The sequence below is a fragment of the Phascolarctos cinereus genome, unplaced genomic scaffold (assembly GCF_003287225.1).
Source record: "Phascolarctos cinereus isolate Bilbo 61053 unplaced genomic scaffold, phaCin_HiC Scaffold_4;HRSCAF=312, whole genome shotgun sequence".
Classification (NCBI taxonomy): Eukaryota; Metazoa; Chordata; class Mammalia; order Diprotodontia; family Phascolarctidae; genus Phascolarctos; species Phascolarctos cinereus.
The window spans coordinates 238046982-238069332 of NW_027555847.1; the positions used below are offsets into that span (position 1 = coordinate 238046982).

General features: G+C 36.2%; 1 protein-coding gene across 1 annotated transcript in view; it reads right to left on the reverse strand.

Moving 5' to 3' along the window:
• PRDM6 (PR/SET domain 6) overlaps positions 1–22351 on the reverse strand; it is a 149543-nt gene that overhangs the window by 46337 nt on the left and 80855 nt on the right. The window lies entirely within an intron of this gene.

Sequence of the window (22351 nt, forward strand, 5' to 3'; positions counted from 1 at the left end):
AATATTAGAGTTCTTAGATATTCTAGAGGTAGAAAATGTTTGCTAAACAAGATGAGGAGGCAGGGGTGAGATGCAGCTATGGAACTGCATAGCCCTGGAGGCAAAGAACAATTCTTTCTAAAAGACAGAAAATTTAATCTCACTTTACAGAAGTGTCAGGCTTCCATCGTTAGGAGCTGGAACTATTAGAAGGAATAGCCTCATCAAAGAAAAGGGAAGATAGAGGGGGGAAATATTAATTATCTATTAAATCTAAATCTCTTAGTTTGAAAACTACTGACAGATGAGATTTGTCAGATTTTTTTTTTCTGGGGAGAATTCGGGAAAAAAAATCGTCTTCAAATGTAGCAGTAAAGACAGCCCAAAAAGGCTAATGAAGCATGATATCCTGGTATAGAGAGTTCCATGTTGGGAGACTTGCTTTCTGGATTCTGGAATGACATATAATCACTGAGAATAACCATTCTCAACCAAATGGCAATAATTAAATGTATCAAGGTTTGACCACTGACTACATTCACTTGTAGACTACCTTTCAACCTACTACTTGACTCATTCCCATATTTAATCTTATAACCTTATTATCCCAAGCTCCAGAGTAATCCTAAGGTTTTTTGGATATTTTCTTTCTAATGAAAAAAAATTAGAATCTCTCACTAATTAAATATCTACCTTAGTTTACCATGTTATTTAATAAGCTAGAGAAACCTCCTTTTGCAATAGTAGCTACTCACATATTTGTATGTATTAAATATCTTACTATTATGTGGTTAAATAAATATTAAAGTTACCAAATATATAATTTATTAACAAATGAAATCAATAATAAAACAGACTTTTTAAAACAATATTTTGGCTATGAGAAACATAGCCTGAGTAACTTCAAACCGTCAACATAATAGTAGATGACTTCACTTCTGGAAACATAATTTAACCATTATGTTTACTTCAGGTTACTGATTTACTGATTAAAGCTTCAAGAATCCTTGGGGCAGCTAGGTGGTGCAGTGGATAGAGCACCAGCCCTGAAATCAGGAGGACCTGAGTTCAAATCCGGCCTCAGACCAAACACTTGGCACTTACTAGCTGTGTGACTCTAGGCAAGTCACTTAACTCCAATTGCCTAAAAAAAAAAAAAAAAGAATCTTCTCTGTAGTCTTCTTAAATATGAGTGAATTTCAGTTTCTCTTAAAACGTCCTTCCATTAGTCATTGCAAGGAACAGTCTTTCCTGGATATACTGTAAACCAACAATTCTTCATAAATTTGTCTTAGCACAGACACATATTGGGACCAATTTCTGCAGACAGGAAGGAGAGGTTTCAAAACAGCTACATGGATTTCTGGTAGTTGTAGCCTTCTCAGTCCAGGAAGAGACTGGATTATTGTATAGCTTAAGCCTGGGGAATGGAATTCTCCAATCCCAGGATCCGTTGTAGAGGTCTATGATGGAATATAGTAAAGACAAGACTGTTTGGAAGCAGGAAAGCAGAGCAGGCAGAAACAGAGGCATGGATGGACAGATGGCTGAAGAGGACAAGAATGGTATTGAGCACACTCCAGCTCCACCAAGGAGGTTGGCATATTTGTCAGACAGGACAGCTAGGACCAGAACCTGGTGAATATTCCCTTGGTTGAGGACAAAGGTGGCATATTTACCTCTAGAGTTTACTGTTCTTTTTAAGTTGTTTGTCAATTGTTTTCATAGTACTTTAAAGGCAGCTATATCTAGATAAAGACAAGATTGATCTTAATTGCTATTGGGTCATGCATATCTTTAATTATATACAGAGAGTGTAAATATGGAACACCAGTGTACAGACACAGGTTTAAAATCAGGATTGAGGGACTACATCTCTGCCTAGCTAGCCAGGATTTTTCTCTTAGCTTGGAGGTGGGTGAGTGGGGTTCCAAGCTATCTTTATGAACCTTGCACGAATCTTTTGTTTTATAAGCTCCCTGAAATAGCAGAATAAAGGATCCAGGTTGGTCTGAAGGCCATTATATTACCCCTATCCAAAACTATAAGCTCTTCAATTATGGTAGGATAGATCAATTTTAACACAGGAGATTTAGGCGGTTTCTAGTCTAGCTCCAACAAAATGGAGGAAGTCAGGGAAAAGAGAATGTTGACCAAAGGGATGGTTATGCCCCAAAATAAATCCAGTAGGAGGAGAAAGAAAAGGTCTGGGAATATCAGCCCTTTATTTTTCAGTTGGGAGGAGGGAAATCTCTCCTTAACTAAACTTTGCCCTCCAAAATGCCACCTGCTGGTTATAAATTATAAATTGTGCTAGTTTCATTTTTTAAAATGTGATCCTCTTTTCTCTGGATGGGAGCAACCCTTTATTTTTTGCTTATTTTAAGCAAAGTTTCCTGCAATATATTGCAAGCATTTAGCATATTCATGGTATACACATGTTAATTCTGAAATTTCTGAATTTTCTTTTGTTATATTTTATGTTAACTAATTTTTACAACTTAAGCGTAAAGTTGAATCCAATCTAGTATTGGCTATTTTTGTGGAAGATTATTGAGTATTTAATTCTATTTTAATTTTTCATTTTGCCAGATTTACATCTTCTTCAATTTTGATATGTAATTACCTTTCAATGTATGTTTTTCTTTCTTCTTATGAAATTTCATTTTCTTATCTCTCTCCTATAATCATTTTTGTTTGTTTTACTTTGAATATATGATCCAAGAAAAGTAGGCAGAAGAAGAGCCTTGCAGATTCAGAGAAAATAAAGAATGTCACATAAAACCTTGTTGAAAAGTTGACCCAGGGGCAAGCTTATTCTACCTGGAAAAATGATAGAACAAAGGAATGGAGTCCATGCTGGTCTGATATACACACACTAACAACAAGAGAAAAGCACAAAGGAAGATCTACATTCTGTGACACCTGTGGTTAAGATGCCCACACCCCCCAAAAAAAACAATGCAATATTGGTGGGGTAGAAGATAAGGACTACATTACTAGCTTCAGAAAAAAAGAGATGGAGCCAAGAAAAGAGGTTGCCCCGATGCCCTCAAGTAATGAGCATGTCTTCATCAGGAGTTTCAAATAGGTCTTTTCCACTGGAACTCATACTGTTTGGAGAAGACCGTTAAAAAAAATCCATATTCAAAAATTTGATTTCTAATTGAATTTTTTCAACCAAAAAAATTCACTTTCTTTTCCTTCTACTTCTCTCCCCTACACCCATTGAAAAAACAAGAAAACAAAACTTCTGTTACAAATATATGAGAAATACAAATTCCCACATTGCCCATTTCCCCCTAAAAATGTTTCAAATTGTGATCCAATTTCATCACCTCTCTATCTGGAGGGAGGGTAGCATGTTTTATCTTAAGTCCTTTCAAAGTCTTAATAATATTGTTGTCATTGTATAAATTGTTCTCTTGATACTGTTCATTTCACTTAGCATCAGTTCATACAAGTCTTCCCAGGTTTCTCTGTAACTGTTCCTGTCATCATTTCTTAAATCACAATGATATTCTAGCACATTTGTATACCATAACTTATCCAGCCATTCTACAATTAATGGGCACCACCTTAGTTTCTAATTCTTTGCCACTGCAAACAGAGCTCCTATAAATATTTTTGTACACATGGGTCTTTTTTCTCTTTCTTTTATCTCTTTAAAGTATAGGCTTAGTAATGGGTCAAAGGACACATACAGCGTAATCATCTTGGGGTCATAGTTCCAAATTACTTTCCAAAATACCTGCAACAAGCACCAATAGTGCGTCAACATTTTCTCAAAGTCCCTCCAATATTTGTCGCTTTTTTTTGTCAACTTGGCTAATCTGAAGTGTGTGCAGTAGAAGCTGAGAATTGTTTTAATTTGCACCTCTCTGTCAGTGATTTTTTTTTTCATATAACTATTGATAGCACGGATTTCACCCACTGAAAACTACCTGTTCCAATCTTTTGCCATTTATCAATTGAGAAATCATTTATCAATTGAGAAATGGCTCTTATTCTTATAAATTGTGTCTTGTACAATTATGTACTTTGATGATACTATTGTCTTTAGGAACCAGAAGAATATGAAGAAAGACTGGTGAAAATATTAGATCAACTGAAGGAAGAAGGCCTGCCTGATGCTCTCCATGAATAAATGGCAGGTTTAGAGAGCCTGTGACAAGTAAGTGGGTCACATAGTATCTCAAGAAAACATGATCATTGCCCTAGAGAAGACAAGTATTGCTGACTTGGCCATGTTTAAATAACATTCAAGACTTAAGGACTTTTCTATGATTTCCTGTTTATTATTGCAAATTTTTTAGAAACTATGCTGTTATTGCTAAGCTACCGAATGACCTTGCTTGAACATATATAATTTTAAAAATGCAAAATCAGGAGTTCCGACAATTTATTTTTCAATCATTTAGTCACATCAGACTCTTCATGATCCCATGGAACATAGCACAGCAGTACTTCCCTTGAGGTTTTCTTTGCAAAGATACTAGAGTGGTTTGCCATTTCTCTCTCCAGTGTATCAAGGCAAACAGAGGTTAGGTGACCAGCTAGGTAGTGTATGAGGCCAGATTTGAACTCAGGTCTTCCTGAGTCCAGGCCCAACACTCAATCCACTGAGCCATCTAGCTGTCCTAGCCCACAATACAAACTTATCTTAAAACTCACAAAGTCTTCTCAGAAGCTGATGAACAAACAGACATAGACAAATGTTCAAAGACTTGGTTGATTGACTCACATGTGGACCTGCTGGCCAATATAGATCCAAACAAACCTTTTCCCCCCACAGATTCCAGCATGGAGAGCTGTGGAGCAATCCTGTACCAAGATAGAGAAGGTTTGCAGAAACCAGTTACGTTTGTCAGCAGAGGAATAAGCAACAGTGAGACATCATCCCATTCACAAGTTGCAGTTCCTGGCTTTGAAGTGGGCTTTGACAGAGAAATTCAGAGACTCTCTATATAGAATGAAGTTGAAATTATGAAATGACAGCAATACAGTTGACAACAATCCAATTTGACAAGTGCTAAGATAGATGTTGACTGCCAGAAATAGAGGCAACAATCAACTATTAGCTCAGCATACAGCATTAGCCAAAGAATATCGGTGCAGACTGATGCCTGTGACGTCACCAAAAGAAAGAATGAAAACTACATGTTACATCCAAGGAGCTAGATTACAGCTAAGTGGTAGTACTGATGGATAGTTGGGTATTTCCAGTAGATAGCAGTGCCACAGTAGCAAATATGAACTATTTGTTATTGAATCAACATTCTTTGCCTAGTTTTCTGCAGAAGATTGGGAAAGAGGACAGATTATGAAGAACTGCATATATTGATACAAGTTCAAAACAATGAACAGCTGAGGCCAAAAAATTCAAGTGTCAGTCCCATAGACACTTTACTATAGAGACAATGGAATGTTGGAGTTATTCAACAGACTGTTGACCCAGACTGTCACTGACCCCACACATGGCACCAGCATAATTGATTCTATCTAATGCAAGTTTCTCAGTAGTCATGAAAGGATTTGCCATACAGGTCAAGAGAACCCAAGAGCTGGTAAGACATTTTACTAGCCCAAGTTGGCTACATTTATCACCAAGATGAGTGAAATGCATGCTCACTGTATGAAAAGAAAAGTTCTATCAAGTCATGCTGCATATTTGGAGAACATAAGTACTAATAAACTTTCAGAACCTGTCTGCATTGACTTCCTATTATTCGAAGGACATACTAAGAATATCAGGAAGAGATTGGTGGTAACTGACCATTTCACTACACACACATATGTATGTATGTATACATACTTACACATACATACATACACATACATATGCATATATATGAATGCCTATATTGTATATTATATTACTATATACATTATATGTATAGTATATATGCATATATAATATAGACATTCTATCAAAAACCAGAAAACTTCCAAAATCGTTAAAAGTATTGTGGGAAAAATATTTCTCAGTGTATGGTCTTTCTGCTAGGATCCATTTGGACCAAGACAGACTTTGAAAGAACACTAGATAAGGAGATACTAGCTTTGGCTGGCATTGGGAAGTCTAGAACTATACCTTACCACCCTAAAGGGGACCTATAACTTGAGTTTTTCAATAGCTCACTGATTAATGTGTAAGGGACACTGAGACAATAACAAAAATCTTAGCAGAGTCAACATATGGCACTCCTAGTCCATGTGTAAAACTCCACAAGCAATAATGTCAACAGATTTACACCCTAACTGCTGATGTTTAGGCTGAGATACACTTGTCCTATTGACTTGTGTTTTCAAGGCTCTGAAGATCGACACACTACATATACTAACTAGTATATCTTTAAGCTGAGAATTGAAGGGAGTTTACCACTTGACTATACCTTTGGCTCAGAAGAATGATGAAGCAAAGAAAGAAATACTAGTGTGATACTCGACTTCACTTCAGAAGAGAGATGGTTGCTTTGATGGCATCCTAAGGTTACTACCTTGGAAGCTTGGTTAATATTCTTGTTCTGTTAATTGTTGATTTGTATTTTGATTATATAATGCATAATAACAATTACACAATGATGATAAGTGTGTCACAGCTTTTTTTTGCAAGGGACTGTGAAATTGAAAACCCCAAGGAAGAATGTAACCTGTGTTGAGGTCAGTTCCTACAGGTCAGGAAGAGGTTCAGAAAAACTTCACGGACATCTGGTAGTTGTAGTCTTCCCAGCCTGGGAAAATCTTAGACTATGGAACAGTTTGAGCCTGAGGAATGGATTGCAGAATCTTTTGCATAGTCTGAATAAGAAAGTATCTGGCATCAGGAAACCATAGTAGGCAAACAGATTATGCAGATGGCTGAAACAGACATGAATGGCATTGAGCATGTGCAAGGTCCACCAGAGTGGTCAGGGTCTTTATCCACCAGGGTCAGACAGAAGAGCTGGGACCACAATATGGAGAACTTTCCCCTGGCTGAGAATCCAGATGATTAGTGTAATGTCTTTTTCTTTTTTCTTTCCATTGGAAAGGATAAATATTTATATAGAGTTTACCATTCTTTTTAAGTTGTTTATTTGCTGTTTTACTTTAAAGTCATTTTCTCTAGATAAGGATAAGATTGTTTTGAATTGTTATTGAGTTGTTTATGTCTTTAATTACATATAGAGAGGGTAAATTAGGGATGCCAGTGTTTATCATGGTATAATATGGATTAAAATTAGCATTGAAGGACTATGCTTCTGTCCAGCTAGCCAGGATTTTCATCTTGGTTCTTGGGGAAAGGGGTCTAAGCTTACATTACGAAAAAAAAATCTTATAGTTATTATTTTTATTAATAACTTTTGTCTTGTAATTTTCCTGAAATAGGAAAGAAGGAAAGCAGGAAAGAAGGAGGAAAGAAAGGGATCTATGTGGAAATGAGGGCCATTATATTGCCCTACATTAAAGCTCTAAGTTCCAAAACTCTGACCAAAACCTTTGACCAAAAAAAAAAAAGTTTGACCAAAATCCTTTGGTTTGACCATAAGCTCAGACTTCAAAACGTCTGCGTCTATTTAAATGTGAGAAACAGGTAATCTCCAGCTTCTTATAAAGGAGATGGTTCAGGAAGAAAAAAATGTTGACCAAAGGGAAGGTTATGTCTTCCAGCACCTATCTCATTTGCCCATGAATGGAAACCAATCTGGTTTCAGGATAGTTCTAGGGATGTGGTACTAAGAAGCAATAGCCTGGGGATGCCTCAGAAATCCTGGGAAATCTAACTTTACCCTAGATCTCCATAGTTCCCAAGCCCATAAATAGTCAGAAGAAATGGACAAGTCAAGTTACCTTGAAAATAACAGAATTTCATAGAAGAGTCTGAGGAAGAGGACTCAGAAGCTGTCTAATCCAACTTGTAACTGAAAAAGCATCCTCTCTACAATATAGCCAACAAATAATTAATCAATCTTTTGATAAAGTCCTCCCAGCTACCATGCCTTCCCCTCTAAGATAACTTTCCATCTGCTTTGTATATACCTTGCATATATCAATTTATTTTCATTTTTTCTCCCCAATAAGGATTTAAGCTCTTGGAGACAAGGATTGTTTCACTTTTTTCTTTGTATTCTCAGCTCTTAGCATGATGCCTCACATATAGTTAGTACTAAACAAATGCTTATTGATTAATCGATTAAATTATCTGATCTGTCTCTCCAAGGAGAATCTGTGAGCCATTCCATTTAGCTTCACTTTCTTCTTCTGGTTTAGTTTTTGGCAAGGATATTAAGATTGATACAATTCAGTTCCTGCAGTAATATTTTCATTTGCTGATGACTGAACAGGGAACTCACATGTAGAGTATGCATAAGACAAAATTTATAGACAGTCTAAAAATAATGTGTTTCTTACCATCCTCTTCCCCTTTTTTATGCCACTGCAAAAAGGGGCTACAAAGAATTGAAGGTGATTTTGTACTTGTATTTGTTTTGTGGGTTGCCATAGTCTAAGAATTCATCTGCCTGTGGCCAGCCTACTAGTAATGAGACTCTCCATACTTATCTTGCCTCAATGTGAAAGCATAATTCACTCTATCATCAGGATTATGCTTTGTCAAAGTCTTTCCAGCATGGTCCAAATCAATCGAGTTTGTGCTCCATTTGTTCAAGCATGTGCTGGAGACAGCTTGAACCAATTCATGAGAGCCAATTTTTTAAATTTTCAGTGTGAGCATTTATACCTCAGAAATCAGGAAATGCCACAAATAAAGCTATAACTGCTGTTTTGTTGATTTCCTAGAATTGAGAAAATGACAGTGAAAATGTCAATAATGCAGATTAAACTTAATGCACTTTTTTTTGGATAGCTGGTTATTAAACATTTACCAATACACTTCTAGCTTGTAACCTTCAAGAACCCAGTGTAACTTCCACAACCTGAGGAAGCATCAGAATAGAAATTTGTGGTGACTAGAGATTAAAAAAAAAAATGAAAAAGACCCTTCCCTCAAGAAGCTTGCATTCTCCCAGAGGGAAACACTATATACATAGAGAGATAAATACACACATATAATAAATGCAAATTAATTTGAAGGACAGACAACTGGGGGTAGCAGGAAAGGCATCTTACAAGATGTTACAGTTGGTGGCACTTGATTTTGGCCATGAATTGCAAGAGGTACAAGCAAGGAGAGAATTCATTCCAGGCATGGGGATACCCTGTGTATGGAGACTTGAATTGGCATGTTGTGAATGAGGAACAGTTAAGTAAGTTTGGTTAGAAAGTCTACTGTGTAAAAGAGTAATTTGTAATTAATTTTAAAATATGGCTTGGAATTAAAGTGTGATGGATTTTAAATGCTGAACAAAGAGGTTTGTATTTTGTCCTAGAGGAACAAGAAACTCTGAGGCTTCTGGAGCAGAATAATGCTTTAGATTTCTCAGATTTGTGCTTTAGGAATATTACTTTGGCAAGAGTATGAACGATGGATTGCAGGGGAGACTAGGGAAAGACTGCTGGATTTAGGAATAAAGAGACAATTGGTGACTTCAGAGAGAGAGTTTTGGTTCACTGATGTAGACAGAAGCCAAATTGCACAGACTGAGAAACAATTGGGAGGTGGGAAGTGGAGGTGATGAGTGTAGACAACTTTTCACGAAGGAGTTTATCAAAGGCGGAAATGTAGGAAATAAAAAAATAACGATCAGTTTTACTTAACTGATTGTTACAAGTAAGGGACCCAGGGGGGTATAGATTATTAGAAGTGATTATGGTATTAAATGCATCAATGTGGTTTTTTTTTAATCATTCTCCTTGGTAGCGAACAGAAAAGCAAAATAGAATTTTTAAAAATATGTTTTTATTGGTGCTTTTTGTCTTTGCTGCATAGTAATTTTTTTGAAAAGACCTTGCTTTGACTTCCCCTAAACCCCTCTAAGGTCCATACCAGCCCTCCTTTGTAACAAAGAAAAAGAATGGCACAAAAACATCTGATATTGTAATCACAGTTGACGATGAATAAATAATTCTGTCCTGGTAGCCCCTGTCTTTTAGCTGTGAGGAGGGAGGCATGTTTTCTCATCTGTTCTCTGGGGCCCTCTTTTTTTCTTTTTAATTATTCAGTTCAACTTTCTATTTACTGATTTTTTTTCATTTACATTGTTATTATGTATATTGTTTTTGGTTCTGCTTGTTTCACTGTGTATCAGTTCAATGCAATTTTTAATTATTCATATTTGTCATTTCTTACAGCATGGGTATTCATTTCACTTATTCATATTTGTCATCCTTAGAGAAATATACTATTCTATTGTACACATATTCCTTAGGGCTTTTTTTTTTAAGTCACTCCTCAAACAAAATAAGATTTAAATGGTTCTGCCTTTACTCTAATGTTCATTATCATACTTAGGCATTTAGAAAACACAGTGGATAAAATCCTAGGCTGAGAATCGGGAAGATCCAAGTACAAATATGGCACCAGACACTTACTAGCTGTGTGACCCTGAGCAAGTCATTAACCTCTGTCTGCCTCCATTTCCTCAACTGTAAAATGTGGATAATATTAGCTCCTATCTCGAAAGGTTGTTGTGAGGATTAAATGAGGTAATATTTTATAAAGTACTTAGTCCAATGCATAGACAAAGTAGGAACTTTATAGATGTTTATTCTTCTCTTATCATCTTCCCATCTACTCAAAGCAGCAGATTTGTTTCTTCCTTGATTTTCCTTTGGCTATTTTTTTATTAACTCAAAAAAAATAGTCCTCTGTTGATTTTTAGCATTTATTTCAAACCTCAGCTCATACAATGATTTTTAGATTTCCCTGACATCATTTTTATAGCAGATTACTCTTGTCTGCCCTAATATCCATTTCTTGTACATATCCTTTTAAAATGTGAGCTTATCCATGAACAACTGGTAAAGTCAAACTCGCTCTTTTTTGTCACCTTTCCTCCTCCCACCTCACCCAGATCCCTTTTTTCCTTAAACAGCTTATTCACAGTTCTATCACCAGGATTTCTCTCCTGATATCTTCTAATTTCCTTTGAACTAATTTCTTTTTTAAAGTCTCAGGCCATTGGAGTGCTGCCTATCCTCTGCCAACACCCTTTGAAATCCACCCTCCCTGAATCTAGAGTATTTCTCAGCCTATAGCCAGCCTCCTTATTTATCACAATCTCCAAGACATAAGGGTCACTGCCTTGTATGGTCTTGACATTTCCACTTCACTTATTGGTTGGAATTGGGTATGAAATAGCTTCTGATGTAAAACTTTCCTCCCTAGACTATGAGTTCCTTCAAAACAAGAGCTGTCTTTTGCCTTTCTTTGAATCCCCAGTGCTTAGCACAGTACCCAGTACACAGTAGGCACTTAGGTGCATTGACTGACTAACTTAGGTCTATAAATTCTGGTTTGCTTATGAAGCAAAAAGTTTCTTCTTAATAGAATGTAAGCTCTTTAAGGTCAGACACAGTTTCATTTTTTCATCTTTGTATGCCCAGTACCCAGCACAGTGCCTGACACGCAGTAAGTAACTAGGGTTTGTTCACTGAATGACTGTCTCATTACTTTCTAGTCACACCTTGAACATGTTTTTAAAACAGAACCCCAGAACAGTCTTTGTCTCCACATTCAAACCTATAACTATATCATAAAAAACACAATTAAGGAACAGTTTTCTGGGAAAATGTCCTCAGTGCATACTATTGCATTATTGTGCCCAAATCCCTTTGACTTTTGTTGAAGTTTATTAGCCATCCTTTTAAGTTAGTATTTCTTTTGTTCATATTTTATCAATAGCAGAATAAAGATAAGCAGCTAAAAGTGAATTCTTACCTTTTTAAGGGGATCTTTAAAATTTGTAATTCAATAATATTTACTCTAACTCACACATGTGGTTAAGATAACGATCACATAAATTCTTGCTTATTATGAACCATGACATAAACTGAAAACCACTATATAAACTGCTTTTTATTACAGCTCAGGCTATCAGGAAGCTCCACTCCCACCAAGAAGGCTCTTATTTTCTTAGTACAATAATATATTTTTTTTTTTTTTTTTTACAATAATATATTTTCAATGAGCAAGGGAGGGCAAGGTTATTTAACAAACGGTCAAGATTATTTAACAAATGGAAAGACCTAATGAGTGCCATAAGTAAAATCTCCTCTAGGGACTCAGGCCATACCAGTTCAGTTCATTCCTTTCTATTTATATATGCTCACATGAAGAGAACTGCTATCATTATTATTATTAGGGATGGCACTGGTAGTGGTAGTGGGAGGAGGAGGAGGAAGAGGGGGAGAAGGAATAGTAGTGGTGGTAGTATTAGTATCATCTTAAAAGGACAACTGTGGTATAGTGGCGTAACTTAAGTACCATATACATAATACCCCTGTTCTTTTACAAGAAATAAGCCTACTAAAAAGGCTGTGCCCCAAACAAAACCAACGCAGTCAAGATTAGAAGGAAAGCAGAAAGATGTGAAACAGTTTTGATAGCAAGTATTTCTGATAAAGTATTTATTTCTCAAATATACAGGGAACTGAGTCAAATTTATAAGAATACAAGTCATTCCCCAACTGATAAATGGTCAAAGGATGTGAACAGGCCATTTTCAGATGAAGAAATAAAAGCTGTCTATAGACATAAGAAAAAATACTCTAAATCACTACTGATTAGAGACATGTAAGTTAAAACAACTCTGAGGTACTACATCACATATGTCAGGTTGGCTAATATGACAGAAAAGAAAAATGATAAATGTTGGAAATGTGGAAAAAGTGGAACATTGTTGGTGGAGTTGTGAACTGATCCAACCATTCTGGAGAGCAATTTGGAACTATGCCCAAAGGGCTATAAAACTGTGCATATGCTTTGATCCAGCAATACTACTACTAGGTCTGTATCCCAAAGAGATCATAAAAAAAGGGCAAAGGACCTACATGTACAAAAATAGCTATAGCAGCTCTTTTTTGTGGTGACAAAGAATTGGGAATTGAGGGAATGCCCATAAGTTGGGGAATGGCTGAACAAGGTGTGATATATGAATGTAATGAAGTGCTATTGTGTTATAAGAAATGATGAGCAGGCAGATTTCAGAAAACCTAAAAAGACTTACATGAACTGATGCTGAGTGAAGTGAGCAGAACCAGAACACTGTGCACAGTAACAGCAACATATGCAATGATCAACTATGATAGACTTTGCTCTTCTCAGCAATATAATGACCCAAGACAATTCCAAAAGATTCATGATGGAAAATGCTATTCACATCCAGAGAAAGAACTATGGAATCTGAATGCAGATCAAAGCATACTATTTTCACTCTTTTTTGTTTGTTTTTTTTCTATGGTTTTTCCCTTTTATTCTTTCTTCTTTCACAACATGACTAATGTGGAAATATGTTTAACATGATTGCACATGCATAATCTATATCAGATTCCTTGCCATCTTGGGGAGGAGGGAGGGAAAATAGGAAAGGAGATAAATTTGGAACTCAAAATCTTATTTAAAAAATGAATGTTGCAGCCTCAGACCAAACACTTGACACTTACTAGCTGTGTGACCCTGGGCAAGTCACTTAACCCCAACTGCCAAAAAAAGAAAAATGAATGTTGAAAAAAATGAATGCTGAAAACTATCTTTACTTGTAACTGGAAAAAATAAAATACCATTTACAAAAAGAAAATGTGTCCTCTACTGGCAAGATCACTGGACAAGTTCAAAACTTGCTAATTATCATTTATCTAACCCCAGAAAATTATTTAACTTCTTTGAACCTCAATTTCCTTCTCTCTAGAATGGGGTACTTCATGCATGGGGTACCTGCCTAACCTCTTCTGAGGGGACACGAAAACAAAAGCAAAATTTTCTTCAATGAGCTTACACTCCAACAGAGGAGAAAATATGTATGCACAGAAAATATCTATAAGTATGTTGTCTTTATAGGTAAGTATATGAAGGGAAAATCTGATCAAGAGACACCCTGAGGCCACTTTTCACATTCATCACTTTCACAGGGAAGATGGTGACATGTTGAAACCTACCAGAACCAAAGTGCCCCTCCCCTCCCCCCAGTACCCATGTAAAGCTCTAAAAAGACTGAGCAACAACAAATTTCCCATCTTTGTGCCTTTGTGCTGGCTGTCCTCCACCCCCCATTCCCTCCCCACACACACACACCTGGAATGCATTTTTAGCTCACCTTAATCTCTTGAAATTCCTTATTTTCTTCAGCTCCAGCTCCAGCTTCTACAACAATTTTTTTCTTTATCCTCCAAGTACCATTGCCTTTTCCCTCCACAAACTGCTTTGCACTGATTATATATGATATATGTTATGTATACACATACATATGTATATTTGCTTTTCCTGTTTTAAAATTCTGGACTTGACAAACATAAACTCAAATGAGCACTTCCATGGAAGTAGTAGAACAGAAAGGATTGTAAATAAGACTGAATATTATACACAGATTGTTTTTCTTTTTTTTATCGTTATATAATAAACACATCTTACTTTCAGTTCTGTCCATCTTGCCCATGATTCCTTTTGACCTTTCCCCTATTCTCTTCTGTGCATTTCAAAAGCATGTTTCAATGACCCTATTTCCTTTCTTTTATTTGTCAGATCTATCCCTAACTCCTCATTCTTCCCACCTCCAAATTGAGAATAAAGAAAAACAAAACTTTGTACAAATATCCAGAGTTGAGCAAAACAAATATCTGCATTGACTGTGTCTGAAAATGTATGCATTATTCTGTATCTTTTGTCCATCATCTGTGAGAAGGTGATTAGCATTTTTCATCATCAGTCCAACAGAATTGTGGTTGATCATTGTATCGATCAGAGCTTCTAAGTACATCAAAGTTGTTTTTATTTACAATGTTGTTCTTACTGTATAAAATTGTTCTCCTGCTTCTGCTCACTTCATTCTTCATCAGTTCATAGAAGCCTTCCCGAGCTTTTTTCTCCCCTGAAAACATCACTTTCTCATTTCTTATGGTAATAATCCATTACATTCATATGCCATGATTTATTCAATCATTCCCCAATTTATGAGCACCCCCTTAATTTCCAGGTTTTTTGCCACTGCAAAAGAGCTTCTATAAATATTTTGTACATATGGGTCCTTTCTTGCTTTCTTTGATCGCCTTGGGCTATAGGTATAGTTGGGTCATCTGCACAGTTTACTGTCTTTGGGGGCAGGGCTCCAAACTGCTTTCCAGAATGGCTGGACTATTTCATGGCTCCATTAATATGCCTGTTTTCTCACAGTCCAGAGAGGTTAAGAGATTTCCTACAGGTAGCACCAGAGAAGGAATTCGAACCCGGGTCTCTGACTTCAGAGCCAGAGGTCGTTCTACTGCACCACAGCGACCTCAGACTTTATGTTACCTAGCCCCAGAAATATTACTTTACTTGTCTAAGAGCACCCAGCTAGTTAGATGCAGTCATCTCTTTAGCATTAAGTATTTTGATTACCTGCTTAGAAAATACACCATTGTATCATGGTTACTGTAGCTGCCACTAAAGTTTGGTTTTTAGTTTAACTCCTAATCATATAATTAAACAAAATTATATTCGTTATATATACTATATACATTCCAGCAAAAAAAAAAAAAGTATTAAGCTATGGAAAAATCCACTGTTCTTACTGATCACTTTAAGTGACTTTTTTTAAAAGTAAATTTATTCTTTATTTTTAACATTCTTTTCTTTTTAAATATTGAGTTTCAAATTCTCTCCTTTCCTCTGACCCCTCACCCACCCACTGAGAAGATAAGTAAAATGACAACAATTATACATGTGAAATCAAGCAAAACATTTTCTTATTAGCCATATAACAAAAAAAGGCAAAAAAAAAAATAAAGCAAGAAAATTGTATTCCAGTTTGCACTTGAAATTCATTAGTTCTCTCTTTGGACATGGATAGCATTTTTTCATCATGAATGCTTTGGAATTGTTTTGGATGATTAGAGTAGCCAAGTTTTTCATAGTTGATCATCATTACAACATTTCCATAGCTTAATACTTTTTTTTTTGCTAGAATGTATATAGTATATATAGCGAATATAATTTTGTTTAATTATATGATTAGGAGTTAAACTAAAAACCAAACTTTAGTGGCAGCTACAGTAACCATGATACAATGGTGTATTTTCTATGCGCAATGATCTCCTCCTGGTTCTTCTCACTTCACTTTGCATCAGTTCATATAGGTCTTGCCATGCTGCTTGTTTTTTTCCCTTAAACCACCCTCCACATCATTTCCTATAGAACAATAGTACTGCATCACAATAATATGCTACAGCTTGTTCAGACATTCCCCAATTGATAAGCATCCCCTTAATTTCCAATTCTTTGCCACCACAGAAAGAGCTGCTATAAATATTTTTGTACATATAGGTCCTTTTCCTTTTCCTTTTCCTTTGCTCTCTTTGGGGCACAGACCTGGTAGTGACATTCTTGGGACAAAGGGCATGCACAGTTCTATAGCCCTTTAGGCATAGTTCCAAATTGTTCTCTGGACTGATTGGACCAGTTCACAGTTTATTATTGTACCCATTTTCCTTCATCTCCTCCAGCATTTGCTATTTCTGATAAGTGTGAGGTGGTATCTCAAAGTTGTTTTAATTTGCATTTCTCTAATTTTTAGTGGTTCAGAGCATTTTTCGTAAGCCTATAGCTTTGATTTCTTCTTCTGAAAACTGCCTGTTCATATTCTTTGTTCTTATCAATTGGGGAATGGCTATTACTTTTATATATTTGCCTCAGTTACCAATATATTTCAAAAATGAAGCCTTTATTAGAAAAACTTGCTATAAAAAAAGTTTGATATTACTTCATCGTCTGTGGTACCTTTTAGGAAAATGTCATTTTCTTGATTATCTCTTTTAAATAGGTCTCCTCTTGTTTTTGCTTTGTCTATAATCATTATTGCTACCCCTATCTTTTCTTTCGACAGCTGAATGAAGCATAATAGATTCTGTTCTAGCTCTTTATTTTAACTCTGGGTGTGTCTATATTTTTATCCTTTTGACTTTGTTATATTGTTTTTTGATGTCTCATAGAGTAATTAACTTCTACTTGCCCAATGCTAATTTTTTTTTTTTGTCTAGGCAATGGGGTTAAGTGACTTGCCTGGGTTAAACAGCTAGTAAGTGTTGAGTGTTTGGTCTGAGGCTGGATTTGAATCAGGTCCTTCTAACTCCAGGGTCAGCGCTCTATCCACTGTGCAACCTAGCTTCCCCTCCAATGCTAATTTTTAAGGAATTATTTTCATCAGTGAGCTTTCATACCTCTTTTCCCATTTAGCCTATTCTGCTTTTCAAGTACTTTTCTTCAGTGAATATTTGTGCCTCTTTTATCATTAGGACAATTCTGACTTTTGAGGTGTTATTCTCTGCAGTATTTTTGTGCCTCTTTTATTAAACTATTAACTCTCTTTTCATAATTTCCTAACACATTTTATCATTTCTTTTCCCAATTTTTTCCTCTATCCCTCTTATTTCTTTCTTTAACTCTTCTAGGAATTCCTGTTGGGCTCAGGTCCAGTTAACTTTGCTTGTAACTGTTTTCACATTGTTGTCTTCTTTTAAGTTCATGTCCTGGTCTTCCCTACCACGATAACAGCTTTTTATGGTCAAGTTCTTTGTTGTTGTTGTTGTTGCTGTTGTTGTTTGCTCATTTTTTCGGTCTATTTCTTGACCTTGAACTTTATGTTCATGTTGGGTTCTGCTCACTTAGGGGTATGGAGGCACTGTCTCAAGCTTCAGGCTTTTTTATGCTATTGCTTTCAGAGCTAGTTGCAAGGGTCTGCAAGTTTTTGGTGCTTCCAAGGTGATTGATGGGTGAGAAGCATAACCACATTGCTGTAGCAGCAAGTACTAGTGATCCTCTTGGCCTTGGAACTGTGACCTGGTTCCTGTTGTCCTGTGGCCACAAGTGGGATAAATATAATCTTTCTTATATAAGAAATCACTTCAAATATTTGGAACTGTGACCCAGAATTGCTCATGGTCAATAGAATTGCCAGTCAGTACCAGCTCTATGCAGTGCCAGCAAAAAGTCCCCGGTAAGCTCTTTCAAACCAGTTTTCTGACCTCTCTACCACCTCTGGGCTGAGAGCTCTGGAAGCTGCTACTGCTACTGCTGCTGCTATCACAAGCATCTTCAAGGCCCACAACTGGTGCTGCTGCCAGGCTCTGAGCTGGCTCCACCCGGTGTCACAAAGCTCTCCTGCTGACCTCCCAAATGTCTCCCTCTGACTTTTTGTTGGCTTTGCCTCCTTAATATTTTAAAGCTGTTTGAAGGGAATGTTGGGAAAATTTAGCCAAGTTGCTGCCTGTACACTGTCATCTTGACTCTGCCCGTCATGATCACTTTCAAAAACTCGAGTCCTTGAATCTCAGCTTGATAACTGAACCAAACCTATTCAAATGAATGACACTAGATGATTGTCTGGAATTAGGGAGAAAAATCATTAAACCTTTTCTTGAACATCTTTTGTTTTAATTCTCATTTTGAAAGGAACTATTCCTAAATTCAAAAATCATGTCACTGTTAGGTTATTAAATGACTTTTCATCTTGATAAATAAAAATTTCCTAAGTTGTTTCATATAAAGCTGAATTTCTAGAAACATGTTAACTGAAAATTTAGCAATGAACTGCCATACAAAATAATCCCTGGATTGGGAAGCATGAATTTTTAGTTTTAGCTATCAATCACTCTAATGTGTGACATTGGAGAGGACACACTGAATGGTTGCCCCTCATGTCTCCATTTAAAACAACTGCCCTTTTAAAAATCCCCCCATCTTTCTGTAAAGTTCAGGAAATCATATTTTCCAATAGCAATGTTTGTTAGCAATTTGAGACCCTCAGTGAAAAACAGGTAGGCTCCCAGAATTATTAAAATAATATTTTGACTTTAGGTTGGCTACAAGTTTATATGACCAGTCAGCAAATATTTAATATTTGTAGGTCGTAGCAATGTTAACAAACCAGATCATTTATGCAAAAGAATGGTAAATGATGGGATGTGAGAACTGCAAAAACTATGAGCACTCGATCCCAAGACATAGAAAAGTTTATCCTTTAGATTTCTGTCCTTAGATTAAAATTAGAAACTGTCGTGCTTTAAAATATTATCTTCCATGACTACTAAAGAAGAAATCTCAGTAAATATATTTTTAAATTATATAACTCATATGTTACTTCTTATTTTCTGAATATGTGGGACTATAATTGCCTCCAGAATTAAATATTTAGTGAAAGAACTATTGCATTTTAAAGTTATCTTGATATTGTATCTAGCACATATTATTGTGCCTCATTAGGTTGGAGATTACCATTCCCAGAGATTAAGGTGGATTCTAAAATACTGTCAGTACACACGTACACAGACAAGGAGATGTATGTTTCTGTAATGTCAACAATCAGTAATTGTTGATGTTATCTCAGTCAGTTTTTTTGGCTAATTTTTTCCATGTTTTCAGTATCTTCCTGATTTTTAGATACTTTGTGAATTGATTTCTCAGTGCCCTCACAACTGTGTCACCGCCAATGTGGATCACCTCAATATACACTTGATCTAATACAGTTACTTTCCCATCTTTGTTTTCTTTAATGCCATCTTTTAAGCATATCTGGGGGCAAGTATGGTGACTCTACAGTTGTTGATGGTGGGAAAAGCCTGTTATGAAAATATTTGCAGATCTTTTCCATTTTTCCTTTGTTTGTTGTTCTCCTATTTTCATCCTAAAATACCCTTGGAATAACTTTGTTTGGTTGAGTATCACAACAAACTTTATTTAAATTGGTTTTGAGCCTCCATTTCCTTTAGCTTTATGAGGTAATATGGTTCATAATCTTCCGTTATTTTTCATAGTTTTTAAAAATCTATTTTTAGGCTCTTTATGTCTCCTTGTTACGATGCTTGATTTATTTCAGTTGAATTTTTGCATTTAATTATTATAGTTTTGCCAAGTCAACAGGCATTTATAAAGCAATTACTTTGTGCCAGGCATTGTGCTATGTCCTTTTTACTATTTATTAACCTTTTTTCATCATCAATTAAAACAATTCAAGATTGAATTATATCAATTGTATCATGACTTTGCCTGTCATGTGCTTTTCTGAATTCTACTCCTTTTTATTTCATAATAATTTGACTGAACACACATATTTTGAGAACAATGATTCTACAATGTATATATTATAGGCATTGTTGTCTTTATTTTACAGATGATGAAACAGGGTCCATAAGGTTAAGCAACATTCCTCTCATCAGATAACTATGGGTTAGTTCCAAGTCCCTCCTGACTCCAAATCCAACACTCTTGGGCTGCTGTAGGGAAGAAGAACAAGAATGAGAACAAGAACAAGAGAAGGAGGAGGAAAAAGAGGAGCAGCAGCAGGAAGAGGAGAGCAAGAACGGAAGCTACCACTACCACCACCACCTGATGGCCAGCCTTCTGATGAGGAGCTTTTCCTAAGTTAGCTAGTCGCTCCTTACATTTGTAACAAGTAGTTTCCCGTTTGTTAAAATATGATCCACTTTCACTTTTGTGTTGTTATTTGCTCCCTTTCATGTCCAGCATACGTGAGGCTTCTGTGCAGTCTACAAGTTTTTGGGTGATCTCATTATTTATCCCGGATTTGTGGTTTCCAAAATCTTCATCTATCCCTACATTTGCATTGAAATCATCAAGAACCAAAATGTATGCTGGTTATTTTAGAAGATCTTATTAAGTTATTCATAGAATTCTCTGCCTTTTCATACTCTATTATAGAAGCTGGAGCATATATTGCATTATTTCCATGTTGGCCTTTTTTTTTTTTACAAATATCTATGAGCACAACAATACAAAATGATCAAGAGTCCCATGAAATTACATTTCTTGCTGTCTTTGAGCTCATGATAAAACTAACTTCACCAATGCCTTTATTTGTCTCTTCGAGGAGAACCTGTGAGCTATCCTTCCATTTAGTTACAAGGTTTTTGATTTTTTCTGGTTTCATTTATAGTAAGAATGTCAAGATTGATATGATTCAGTCCCTCCAGTAGTATGTCCCTTGGTTGATGGTTGGACAAGGATTTCATATTTAGAGTGCCAACAGCTAAGTTAAAGTTTAGAGATGGTCCAAAAACAGTATTATTTTTGGCATTCTCTGCCATCTTTTTCACCACTCTGCCACCATCTTTGAAGAAGCAGAGGGGGGCCACACAGAACTGAGAGATATTTTGTATTTTTCTATTTTTCTTTGTTTAATAGGTTGCTATGGCCAAGAAATTCATCATCCAGTGGCCAACCTATTGGTAATTAATCTCTCTGTACGTAACTAGGCTGGTTCTCAAAAAGCAGATTTAGTCTAATACAAGGACCTTCCTCAAAGTCTTTCCAGGCTCCACTCTCACACACACACACACACACACACACACACACACACACACACACACCCCTCAAGATTTTCTACTGCACATGCCACGGAAACCTCTTTATCCTGAAAGTTCATTCCACTCCTTGGACTTCTCACCCTGGAAGTACCCTATGCCACTGTAGCCTCTTTCTCTAAGTGGCTGGTTCCTCTCAGAACCTCCATTAAAGAGGATGCCCAGGCCAGTGAAGTTTCATTCCTCTCCAAGCAGCACTCTTCACTCTCCAGACTTTCACTACCATCCTTCTTCTCTTTTCTTCTTCTTATGTACTGTCTTCCTTCATTGTCATATAAGCTCCTGGACAGCAGGAACTGTATTTGTTCTTGTATTTGTATTCCCAGTTGATCACTGAACTCCTTAAGGACTGGGACTATTTTTGTTCCTATTTGTATTTGGGTTTCTAGACTTAACACAGTGCCTAGCATATAATAAGCACATGATTCATGCTTGTTGGCTTCACTTAACTTGAGAACTTATGCCCTGAGTTTACAGAATTCAAGAACCCAGGGTCATCATTATGCCACAATGAGGTAGAGGAGTAGGACTTTGTAGAAAGAATGTAGAACTCTTGAGAGTTTTTAAAATCTTAATTTCCAGTTGGTTCAGCAGATAGAGCATTGGATGTGGAGTCAGGAGGACCTAGATCAAAATCCCAACTTGGACAATTACTAGCTCTATGATCATGGGCAAGTCACTTAAATTCATGGTGTCTCAATCTCATTTACAAAATAGGGGATTGGACTCAATAACCTCTAAAATCCCTTCTATCTCTAAATCAATAATTATGATAAACTATCTCTTATAATATCCAAATGTAAACATTGCTTAGTGAACACTAAACATTAGAACATTTTGTCTAATAAAACTAAAGAGAACATTTCACATCTTTGATATTCTCATTAAAACAGCTCTAGAGAAATTAGTCTAGTGTGCTTTA